The following is a 12,564-nucleotide window of genomic DNA, read 5'->3' on the forward strand; positions in this document are numbered from 1 at the left end:
CGAGTGAGATTTTTTATGGATAGTTTGTTACCGTATTTGCTATATTCAATTATTCTACAAGAGATGATTTTTCATGGTTCTGCAAGAGTCCCTTATATTCCGTGTGGTTTGGAAAAAGTGGTCCTTAATTACAAATTAACTCTTTTAGAACAATTTAATATAGCGAGTCAACTAACTGGCCGTTTCTCACACTTTTCATGGGGTTTCAAGTTTCTCAAAATTTAAAATGGTCTTTGAAGTTTAATAATTTATTTTACAAAACTTTTGATTTTTTATACATAATGGCCCCTTTTGGATAAAAAAATAAAAAAAAATATATTTTAATCCACAACTACAACTATTGTATATATTTTATGTGTAAATAATTTTCCGTATGAGAAAATGAGATCAAGAGTAGATCTTTATTAGTCATAAATTCAAAATTTATTAAGGGAGAAAGAAATAAATAAGTCCACAACATCTTATGTATTTAACTGTTTGCATGCAAGCTTATATTTTAAGGGAAAAAATGGACCTATTGACCGGTGGAAAATTATCCATCTCACAACTCAAGCTCTTTTTCCTTGCAAAGCATATTTATTCCTGATTCTGAAAGCCTTTGACCTGCACAAAAACATAGATTTCATTTTTTGATAAAAAATAAAATCTTTCTTTATTAAAATTTCTTTATTGTTTGAGTGATTTTGAAACCGTCTACCTTGTACGAGAATAAAGTCTTGGACATATGTGGGGGTGATTTTTGTTGCATAGAGAATTGTATGCCTCAACTTTGCCGGCGGAGAATTTTCTTCGTGGATTATTCTTCAAAGTATCCTGACGACCATGCAAACTTCGTCCTTGACGTAGCTTTTTTTTATTTTTATTTTTTATTTACGTGGGTGTTCGGGTCAGGTTACGCGCACCACGACTAATCTCACGGCTCACTGAACATCCTGTAAACCCAGTGAGCATGTAAGGCACCGCGGGCATGACAGACGTGCACGGTGAGATTTGAACGCAGGATGCAGAGGAAAGAAACAGGTCCCTTCAACCACTAGGCCAAGACCTCAAGTGCGCACTTAGCTTTTATTTTTATCATAACTGGCCGTGGAAGAGTCGTCAGAATTTCCCTGTAAATTTAAAATGTGTTATCGACATAACGTTGATCATTCGTAAACTGATTCCATATTAGAATTACGAGGAATAGTCGTCAGATTGATTTGAATCTGTGCTACCTGCCATGGAGTCGTCTATTTTTTATGAAAGATGACTCCTTGTTTAAATCCAGATTAATATTTTAGGAAGGAAATGGACTTGCGCGAGCTGAACTAGCAGGAAAATTGCCAGCGTTGAGTTTTGGTGGAAGAGAAGAGATCATCGAACCTTTTTTACTTAATAATATAATAAAAAAAATAAAAAATTATAAAATTAAACATCAATCAAATTCAAGGATATTTATTTAAAATTATGATAATCTTATAGAAAGTAAATAAAATGATAATAATGATGATGAGAATAATATTTGTTTTTATAAACAAGGTTGGAGGTCAAGTTAGTGTGTGTAAGATGGAAGAGTATTTGTTTTCTTTTGATAAGTATTAGCTACTACAAAGATTATCTTGGCTTCTTTAGCAAGAGTGGGCCTAAATGATATATATGATTTCCCTCGTAGATATATATGGCCTAAATGATATATATGATTTCCCTCGTAGACGGGGCATCATTTAGGCCCACTCTCGCTATATACATATATGCCTAAATGATGCCCCGTCTACGAGGAAATCATCAAAAGAAAACAAATATCCTTTCATCTTGCAACGCTAACTTGACCATCAACCTTGTTTTTATTAAAAAAAAAAAAGGAAAAAAAAAAGGTAGCTCCTTCACTGTGCATAAAAATAGTGAAGGAGCTGGGTTTACCGTATTTTTTTTATTTAATGTGGGTGTTTGGGTTAGTTTTTTCGCAACTTGATTAATCTCACGGACCTTAAAGTTAATGACTATGTAAATCTCCAATAACTCTGAGGTTTGTGGGACTTGAAGTGGTGATTTATAGAAAATAAAATTAGAAACTGATCAGTTAAGTTCTTTTCCATTTGTTTTATTAGAGTAGGTAATGGTTAAGAAATAACATGTTCATAAATGTACCTCTACTTTATGCTTTTATGTCGCTATGAAAATAATGTTGTTATTATAAGGTCTTCGTCAAATTTATAATAAAGTCGCACTACTTATCACTTTTATTTAACGACTTGTTCCCTTAATTTTTCACTATAAATACCTCGCTTCAAACTATATTCATCACCATCGATTTGCCTCCCTTTCTTGATTACCTCAACCTCCTGACATAGCTAAGATACCATGGCTCGCTTCCAAGTGATCGCCGTGGCAATTTTTATAACAATCATGCTCCTCCTGTCCATTGGGATGTCCACCGCAATACCGAAACCTATACAAGGTTTGTGACTGCGATGCACTGACTCGGGCACGGTTGTTTTTCTGCCAATAAAATTACTGCACAAGTTTTCTATTCTTATTTACATTTCAACAGAGATTCTTCTTTCTCCAGCATTTTATGTTGTTTTGATCAATATTATGGCATTTTGGTGCAGGAAGGAAGCTTTTCCAGACTGCTCCTTCGTATCCGACCACACCCCCCGTTCCACCAAGTGGATATCCTTAGTTAATTAGCAGATATATATAGCAGGTTAAGAAATAAGGTCTTCATCAATGGAGCTCTACTTTATGCTTTTATATTACTATGGAAATATTGTTCTTATCACAAGGAGAGAAACGAATGCAGTAGCAGACAGTTTAGCAAGGCAGGCTGTTCATGAAAACAAGGACCACGTCGCTTGTCTTGGATGGCTTTTTATTTTAGGAAAGCTCTGTTTTTGGATCTTTTCTCCTTTATAGTCGTCTGTAACGATCACCTTGTTGGTCTTGCTATAAAGTTATCAATAAAGTTTCAATCTAAATATAACTTTAAATGACTTAAAGTTTACATTAAGTTATAAAATAGAGCAGTATAAGGAGTTTCACTATTCCATCAATGAATTTATAATTTACTTTTCAAATTAAAAATATATTGATGACGAGTTAAATATATTATAATGATAGTGTTGGTAAACTGTCATTGATTCATGTTGTTGACATGAACAACATGTATGATTTTTATACAAAGTATTCATATGTGGTATGTTAAATCTTATATTATTTGCAAAAATATTGCACATATGCAAGGAGAAGATCAAATATGGCATCTCTCAAAGTTTGAAGCCATGTTTTAGTAGTTGACAATTGCATTTAAGATGTCAAGAGATTTTTGTTGCAAAGCTCAACAAAGTAAATCAGTAGTCCCTATTATTTTATGCATCAAATGTAAGATGAATGTAAATTTAAAATATCTTATCACATTCAAACAAACCACTAGCTTTTCCACTTATAGAGTTAGAAAATCCTTTTTGAGTTATATTTTCAAGCACAATAATAATTGAACCATACATTTCTATTAAGCTATAAATAGAATTAAAATGACAGCTCCAACGAGTAGTTTCACTTCTATGTAAATTACCAATTTAATTAGCTTTTTTTTTTTTTTTTAATCTTGCATTGTCCATTAGCTACCATATATGCAATTTCTATAGCCTAAGCAAAATGTAACTCAGTATAACGTTTGAGAAAAGTGCTAATAAGATTAATAATGATTGTTATTTTTTCTAAAAAAAGAACCAAATAAATTAAAATCTCATTTCCAGTCGATGTAACTAACGCTAGTTATAGTCAGTGGGCAAAGCAATGTACATAATATACATAAGGGCAATATCTAAGAAATAGAACTTGTATTCTATTTCATGCACCATACATATTGTTAACACCATCATACCCTTGATCTCATATAATAAGGATATGTAAGTTTCATAAACTTGTATTCTGAGTGAAGAGAATTTGTTTAAGTTTCATGCTTTCATTCTCTTCAATTAAATTAATCAAGATGAGGTAATAATGGATATATTACAAGTTTCAAATCTAAAATTTTTATTTATTTAAAAAGATATATTAAAAAATTAATATAAGATTATTTATTAAGATCTCTTATAATAATCTAGATTTTTGAATTAAGATAGTTGTTTTACAATGCATAATTTGTAGTAGTTATTGTTTTCAGAGGAGAAACAAAATGCTTTCCCGAAGTTTCTTTCTTATATTATGCACAAGCTATATATCTCCTAATAGGTATAACTGCTAATGAATAAGGATTTAAGACCAAACAGTTTTATGCCCTTAATTTTTATTATAGTGTAATGGAAACATATTTTCTATTAATAAAAATGATTAAATAGTTATAAAATATTCACATGCAAGAAAAACTAGTATTTTTTTTAAGAAACAGGATAGACCAAACCGTGGACGAAAGGTGTAAGAAATAATACAAACTAGTATATTGGCTCGTGCTTCGCAACATGTTAATATCAATTTTCTTTTAAAATATAAAAAAGTATTAAAAATATAAAAAATATTTTAAACGTCTTGAGTTTAACAGCGAAGTAATTTGGGTGTTGTTTGTTTGCCAGATCTAAGTAAAAGTTGATCTAGCACAACTTTTGGAATTTAAAAATAATAAAACCAATGCCTGACCCTAGGCTCTTGGGTCTGGCATGGCCACCAGACCTAAGCACTTGAGTCATGTCAGACCCGGGTATTGAGCTAATAAAATAATAGTTAAAAAAGATAAAAGAGAGAGAGAGAGAGAGAGAGAGGATATAATTTCTATTGAAGGAATAATAAATTTATAAATATAAACATAAAAAATAAACTATTTCATTGGGAATATATGATTTAAATTTTTAGATCTGAAATGTTAAATTAGATTTTTGTGATGATTTGTTATTTATAAATTATTTTTGAATTTGAATTTTTATTTAAGATATTTTAAGGATAATTTAATTTCTTTTAATAAAAAATAAAAAAAATTATAAATCTCAACATTTTAATTATCACCTACTCAGAACCAAGTCACTTGCGTCTGGCATGACTACCAGACCCAAGACTCTTTAAGTATTATATATATATATATATATATATATATATATATATATATATATATATAGTAATTAAAATAGTAAATTAGCAAGGATGACAATTTAATTTAAACTTTATAAATAACAACTCAATCCGACACGACGAGTGAGATTTTTTTATGGATAATTTGTTACCTTATTTGCTATATTCAATTATTCTACAAGAGTCGATTAGTAATGACGGTTTTGCAAGAATCCATTATATTTCGTGGGGTTTGGAAAAAAAGGTCCTTAATTACAAATGAACTCTTTCAGAACAATTTAATATAGCAAGTCAACTAATTGACCGTTTCTCACACTTTCTATGGGGTTTTAAGTTTCTCAAAATTTAAAATGGTTTTTGAAGTTTAATAATTTTATTTTACAAAACTTTTGATTTTTTATACATTGTCGCACCCGATATAGCGGCGGTACTAAAAAATAATTCTCTTGAATTATGGAAAAAGAACCGATTTCTAGCATCTTGTTCTTTTAGGAGAAAAAGTCTTGTTTAAGGAGTCACCACCTAGTATTATGGTCACTAGAAACTCTAACTGGTCAACAAAGATTCTATAGCTCGGGATTGGTTATGTAAAAGGGAAGATATTATCACCCCTTAAACGTTCTGCCTAAGACAGACTGCATTGCTGGTTTTGTCTTAAATTGCTAAATTTTTATTAGTTTATGCTATGATGATTTGTTTATAATATTCCTGACTCTGGCACCAGTGAATATTCAAGCTCGAATAATTCCAACTCTGGTATTGGTGAATAAATAAATAAAAATAAATTTATTTTTTACACATGCACATATTTTTTTATTTTTTTAGTTAAGATAAAAAAAAATAATATAAATTTAAACTGGTATTTTTATTCCTGACTCTGGCGTCAGTGAATAAATCAATAAATTTACATTATTTTTATTCATGCATACATATATTTTTTTTATTTTTTCTATTTTATTTTTATTTTTTTGGGCTGCATGGTAAAAAAAAGGTTCGGGTCACTGGTCCAAACCAGTGACCCGGCTGCCACTGTTGCATGCATGCGTGAGTGAATCACGCATGCATGCAACAGTAGCAGGGTAATTAATTTACCAAAAGAAGGAGAACTGAAGCACTTACCTGGCAAGGCTGAGGGGCACGACTGCTTCAATGGAGAACTGATGGATGCTCACGGTGTGGAAGAGCTGCTGGGGTGGTGCAGCTACGGGGTGAAGGCGAAGAGTTAGCTCTGGCCGGACGATGTCTCCTCCCTCCTGGTTTCTTGTCTATCAGCCCTCTCTCTCCCGGTCTCTCCCTCTTTTCTCCTTCGTCTTCTGTTCCTGGAATCTGCTGCTTTGCAAACGAAGATGGCGGTGTGGAAGGGCTGTTCCACCAACACTGCTTCCTCTCCTCTGTTTCAGCTTTCCTTGTTCTGTCGTCTTCTTCTTTTCTATTTCGGTTTGTTCCCCTGCTCGTCGTTCTTTTGCTTCTCTTCTGCTCGCGGCCTCCTCTGTTTCTTTGAGAAGAAAACAGAGGAATGCAAGTCTGCTCTTCTTTCTCCTTCAGCCCCCCTGGTTTCTCTGCGTTATTCCTCTGTTTTTATTCGTTTACGGTCACTTTTCTGTTCTCTCAGTTTTGCCTTTCTTCCCCATTTCCCTGGTTTGTTTTTCTGCCGTTCGTGGCTCCCTTCTCCTTTCGGTTCTGCCCTGTTTTCTTTTTCTCCCGTTCGTCCCTTTCCTCTCAGTTTTCCCTAGGTTTTAGTCTCTCTCCCTGCCGTGCATGGCTTTTTCTTCTCCCCAGTCCCTTGGTTCTCTCCTCTGGTTTGCGGTCCAATTCTTCCCCACTGGTTCCCTTTCTCCTCAGTTTTTCTTCCTCCCCCTTGTGACCTTTCGTTCTCTGGCTTTTATATCCAGAGAGCAAACCGTTTCTTCCAACCATTGATTGCAGGTGTAATGGCGGCGGCGGGCGTCCGTTGAAGAAGATGAATAGCGTATCCACAGACGGCGCCGTTTTGAAGTTTAATGATTATTTACGTTTTGGCCCTTGAAGTTTTAAAAGTTTTGTAATTAAGCCCCTGGTTTTATTGATTTAATTAAATCCAAAGTCCAATTAAGCCTAAAACTTATCAATTCTCCAATTAAGCCCCTGATTGGATTAATTAAATTAATTTCAAGCTTAATTAAGTCTCAAAACTTATTAATTCTCCAATTAAATCCTTGATTGGATGAATTAAATTAATTCCAAGCTTAATTAAATCTCAAAACTTCCAATTCTCCAATTAAGCCCTTGATTGGATTAATTTAATTAAATCCCAAAACTTCCAATCATGTTGCCCTTATCCCAAATTTTAATTCATCCTTCATTTTACTTGTTTTTCATCATCATTAATTTTTTTTTATCATCATTTTTTTATCTTTTTCAGTAAATAAAATAATAATAATAATTAAAATAAAAATGGTCAAAAATTGGGTTATGACATACATAATGGCCCCTTTTGGATAAAAAAGAATTTTTTTTTGTTTTTAAGTGAATGAGATCAAGAGTAGATCCTTATCAGTCATAAATTCAAAACTTATTAAGGGAGAAAGAAATAAATAAGTCCACAACATCTTATGTATTTAACTGTTTGCATGCAAGCTTATATTTTAAGGGAAAAAATGGACCTATTGACCGGTGGAAAATTATCCATCTCACAACTCAAGCTCTTTTTCCTTGCAAAGCAAATTTATTCTTGATTCTGAACGCCTTTGACCTGCACAAAAACATAGATTTCATTTTTCGATAAAAAAAATAAAATCTTTCTTTCTTGAAATTTCTTTATTGTTTGAGTGATTTTGAAACCGTCTACTTTGTACGAGAATAAATTCTTGGACATAAGTGGGGGTGATTTTTGTTGCATAGAGAATTGTATGCCTCAACTTTGCCGGCGGAGAATTTTCTTCGTGGATTATTCTTCGAAGTATCCTGACGACCATGCAAACTTCGTCCTTGACGTAGCATTTATTTTTATCATAACTGGCTGTGGAAGAGTCGTCAGAATTTCCCTGTAAATTTAAAACGTGTTAATTATCGACATAACGTTGATCATTCGTAAACTGATTCCATATTAGAATTACGAGGAATAGTCGTCAGATTGATTTGAATCTGTGCTACCTGCCATGGAGTCTTTTTGTGATTTCCTCGTTCCTTGTAGACGGGGCATATATGCCTAAATGATGCCCCGTTTACGAGGAAATCACAAAAAGAAAACAAATATCCTTCCACCTTACACACGCTAACTTACACTAACTTTGACCTCCAACCTTGTTTTTTTTTAAAAAAAAAAAAAATTAGGGTAGCTCCTTCACTGTGCATAAAAATAGTGAAGGAGCTGGGTTTATCGTATTTATTTTTATTAATATGAGTGTTTGGGTCAGTTTGTGCACAACTCGACTAATCCCACGGACCTTAAAGTTAACGACCATATAAACCTCCAGTAACTTTGAGGTTTGTGGAACTTGAATTGATGATTTGTAAAGAATAAACTTAGGGACTGATTAGTTGAGTTACACCCCTTAAGATTTTCCATTTGTTTTATTAGAGTAGGTAATAGTTAAGAAATAACTTGTTCATAAATGTACCTCTACTTCATGTCGCTATGAAAATAATGTTGTTATTATAAGGTCTTCGTCAAATTTCCCTTAAATCGGTCATATTATTTTATAATAAAGTCGTACTACTAATCACTTTTATTTTCCGACTTGTTCCCTTAATTTTTCACTATAAATACCTTGCTTCAAACCATATTCATCACCATCGATTTGCCTCCCTTTCTTGATTACCTCAACCTCCTGACATAGCTAAGATACCATGGCTCGCTTCCAAGTGATCGCCGTGGCAATTTTTATAACGATCATGCTCCTCCTGTCCATTGGGATGTCCGCCGCAATACCGAAACCTATACAAGGTTTGTGACTGCGATGCACTGACTTGGGCACGGTTGTTTTTCTGCCAATAAAATTACTGAACAAGTTTACTATTCTTATTTACATTTCAACAGAGATTCTTCTTTCTCCAGCATTTTATGTTGTTTTGATCAATATTATGGCATTTTGGTGCAGGAAGGAAGCTTTTGCAGGATAATAATTATAATTTTAACGATGGTACGTATAGGCCGATGAACACACCCGGTACACCAAGTGGACATCCTTAGTTAATTAGCAAATATATATAGCAGGTTAAGAAATAAGGTCTTCATCAATGGAGCTCTACTTTATGCTTTTATATTACTATGGAAATATTGTTTTTATCACAAGGAGAGAAACGAATGCAGTAGCAGACAGTTTAGCAAGGCAGGCTGTTCATGAAAACAAGGACTACGTCGCTTGTCTGGGATAGCTTTTTATTTTAGGAAAGCTCTGTTTTTGGATCTTTTCTCCTTTATAGTCGTCTGTAACGATCACCTTGTTGGTCTTGCTATAAAGTTATCAATAAAGTTTCAATCTAAATATAACTTTAAATGACTTAAAGTTGATATTAAGTTATAAAATAGAGCTAAGTACAAGGAGTTCCATCATCCCATCAATGAATCTATAATTTCCTCTTCAAACTAAAAATCTATTGACGAGTTAAATATATCATAATGATAATGTTTGTAAACTATCATCAATTCATGTTGTTGACATGAACAACATGTATGATTTTTATACGAAGTATTCATATGTGGTATGTTAAATTTTATATTATTTGCAAACATATTGCACATGTGCAAGGAGATGATCAAATATGGCATCTCTCAAAGTTCGAAGCCATGTTTTAGTAGTTGACAATTGCATTTAACATGTCAAAAGATTTTTGTTGCAAAGCTCAACAAAGTAAATCAGTAATCCCTATTATTTTATGCATCAAATGTAAGAGGAATATAAATTTAAAATATCTTATCACATTCAAACAAACCATTAGCTTTTCCACTTATAGAGTTAGAAAATCCTTTTTGAGCTATATTTTCAAGCACGATAATAATTGAACCATACATTTCTATTAAGCTATAAATAAATTAAAATGACAGCTCCAATGAGTAGTTTCACTTCTATGTAAATTACCAATTTGATTAACTTTTTTTTTTTAATCTTGCATTGTCCATTAGCTACCATATATGCAATTTATATAGCCTAAGCAAAATGTAACTCAATATAACGTTTGAGAGAAGTGTTAATAAGATTAATAATGGTTGTTATTTTTTCTAAAAAAAGAACCAAATAAAAATCTCATTTCCAATTGATGTAACTAACGCTAGTTATAGTCAATAGGCAAAGCAATGTACATAATATACATAAGGGCAATATCTAAGAAATAGAACTTGTATTCTATTTCATGCACCACACATATTGCTAACACCATCATACCTTTGATCTTGCATAATAAGAATATGTAAGTTATATTAAACAAGTATATCATAAAAAAAAAAAAAAATAGTATTGAAAAAGTAGTATTTGAACCATGTACAATCTTAAAAAAACGCTTTTGCAAGAAACCTAAATCGTTTCTTCCATGTCTAGTCTTTTGTTTAAAAAACTTTATTTATTTATATTTTATTTTTTTAGAAGGGGAGTTCTTTATAACCAATTAATCCTCATTAATTCCCTTATAAATCATCATTAGACAAAGTATCAAATTAACCTTTTGCTTTCACTTCACTATTTCATTGCACGCTTTTATGACCATGTTTTCAATGGTTAAATTACATGACCATGGAATATAATTATAATAGAAGCATTCCTTTGCAAACCTGTCCCTCTCTGTTATGCTAACATTATAAATTATAAAGTATTAGCACTATAATTTACTATCTTTATGTCATTTGCACTTCAAATTAACATTTATAGCGCTTCAAATACATGCTAAATTTAAAACTATATTCATATCAGCAGACCGAATTAATTTTTATTAAATCTGGGAAATTTCTTTCTTACGGGTTTTTGTAAATATCCATGGAGAATAGAGAGCATAAGACTGATACAGACAGGCTAATCTTAAACAACACAAAATACTTATTGTGCTACATGCCAAGGTCGACAGGCACTTTTGGAGGAGCCAAGGCTGAAGTCTCAACAAAATGCAAGTTAGGATCCCTACAGTCACAAAACAATCTCAAATATTATCACTTAGGCTAGGCCTTAGCGTAAACAGAATTACAAAAAGGGGAAAGCATTCAGATTGAAATGATGATACTTTTTTACCTGGCAAGGTGCAAGAATGGCTTCTCAAAATTATAATTGCTCTTAGCTGAAGTCTCTTGCAGTTGCAGGGCTACAGGTTCTTCTTCCCGTGAAAGGTAACCTGGTTTTTCTTTTAGTTTAAACGAGTTTTTTTTTTTTTTTTTTGGGTGAAGGGCATAAGGTAAAGTTTTTATATGGTAGGTTAGTGGACTTGTTTAGGGCTAAAGCACACCTTAGCCTTTTATTTCCCTTCGCCCCTGCATATTCGTTTGCCTGTGTAATTAAATGAAGCTGAACAGTTTGATATTCTCAATTATGAGTTCAGGCTTCTCCCTGAGCCTAACAAGGAAGGTTCCAGGTTGTCTGGAACCAATAAAGATCGGCTCAGCCAGCATGCATCTAAAAAGATGCTGGGCATGTTGCCTAGTGCCCACACGAGGGGGTGCTAAACATATGGCCAGTTAAAGTTCTAGGCTTACACCCTTTATAGGCTTAAGTACACACCCAAGGTCAATATTTATGGGCTTTAATATTTTATACCAATTCAATAAATATTATTTTAAGTGGAATATAACTCAAAATACTATATTAATTTATACGAATAAAATAACTCTTTAGCCCTTTCTCTCCATAAAAAAACAAGATTAATGGGCTATGAATACCCGATGAATTCTCCAAGCTCTAGGTTCATATTTTTCTTCATTCTCTTTTGCATACATATTTTCAAGGTATATCTTTTTAAAATATCATTACATACTCTCTCTCTCTCTCTCTTACTACAAAGATACTTAAGCATCTAAGAGTCATCTATTAACGAAAATGAACTTTTTACAAGTATCAGCCGTATTAGCTTATTAGTCACCAACTACCTATTATCAGTCACTTTAATTTACTAGGCATCACCTACTTGCTACCATTCATCTTTGCTTACCAGGCACCAGCTATATGTTACCACTCATCTCGGCTTACTAGACACCAGCTACAAATCACCTTGGCTTATTAGTTAAGAGTCACTTGGACTTCCCACATCAAGCTATCAGACATCTCATTTAGAGAGAATGATTCAAATTGTTAGAACTAAGTGATTCATTGGTTATTCAACATATAAGCCTGATTTCTAAGCTACTTGAACTTTTTTAAAACATAATGATTAGTACTGTTTGTGGAAAACATATTAAAAAGTCATCAGTTTCTTTTTAAACTTTGTTTTTGACATCTCAAAGTTATTATGTGGAGCATAACCATAATGTATTTGGGCTAGAGCACATGATGGATTTACCCATTATCATCATCGTGAGCACTTCTACCTAATTAGAATTTCAAAAACTCATCAACCAAGTGCAAG

At 32.7% G+C, this 12,564-nt stretch overlaps 1 long non-coding RNA gene across 1 annotated transcript; it reads left to right on the plus strand.

Moving 5' to 3' along the window:
• Positions 1 to 2,281: 2,281 nt before the first annotated feature.
• LOC140954670 (uncharacterized) lies at positions 2,282 to 2,962 on the plus strand. Its single transcript, XR_012168117.1, has 2 exons — positions 2,282 to 2,437; positions 2,592 to 2,962. It is a non-coding gene; the product is annotated as an uncharacterized lncRNA (long non-coding RNA).
• The last annotated feature ends 9,602 nt before the right edge of the window (positions 2,963 to 12,564 follow it).

This window comes from Populus alba, chromosome 16, assembly GCF_005239225.2.
Source record: "Populus alba chromosome 16, ASM523922v2, whole genome shotgun sequence".
Taxonomy (NCBI): Eukaryota; Viridiplantae; Streptophyta; class Magnoliopsida; order Malpighiales; family Salicaceae; genus Populus; species Populus alba.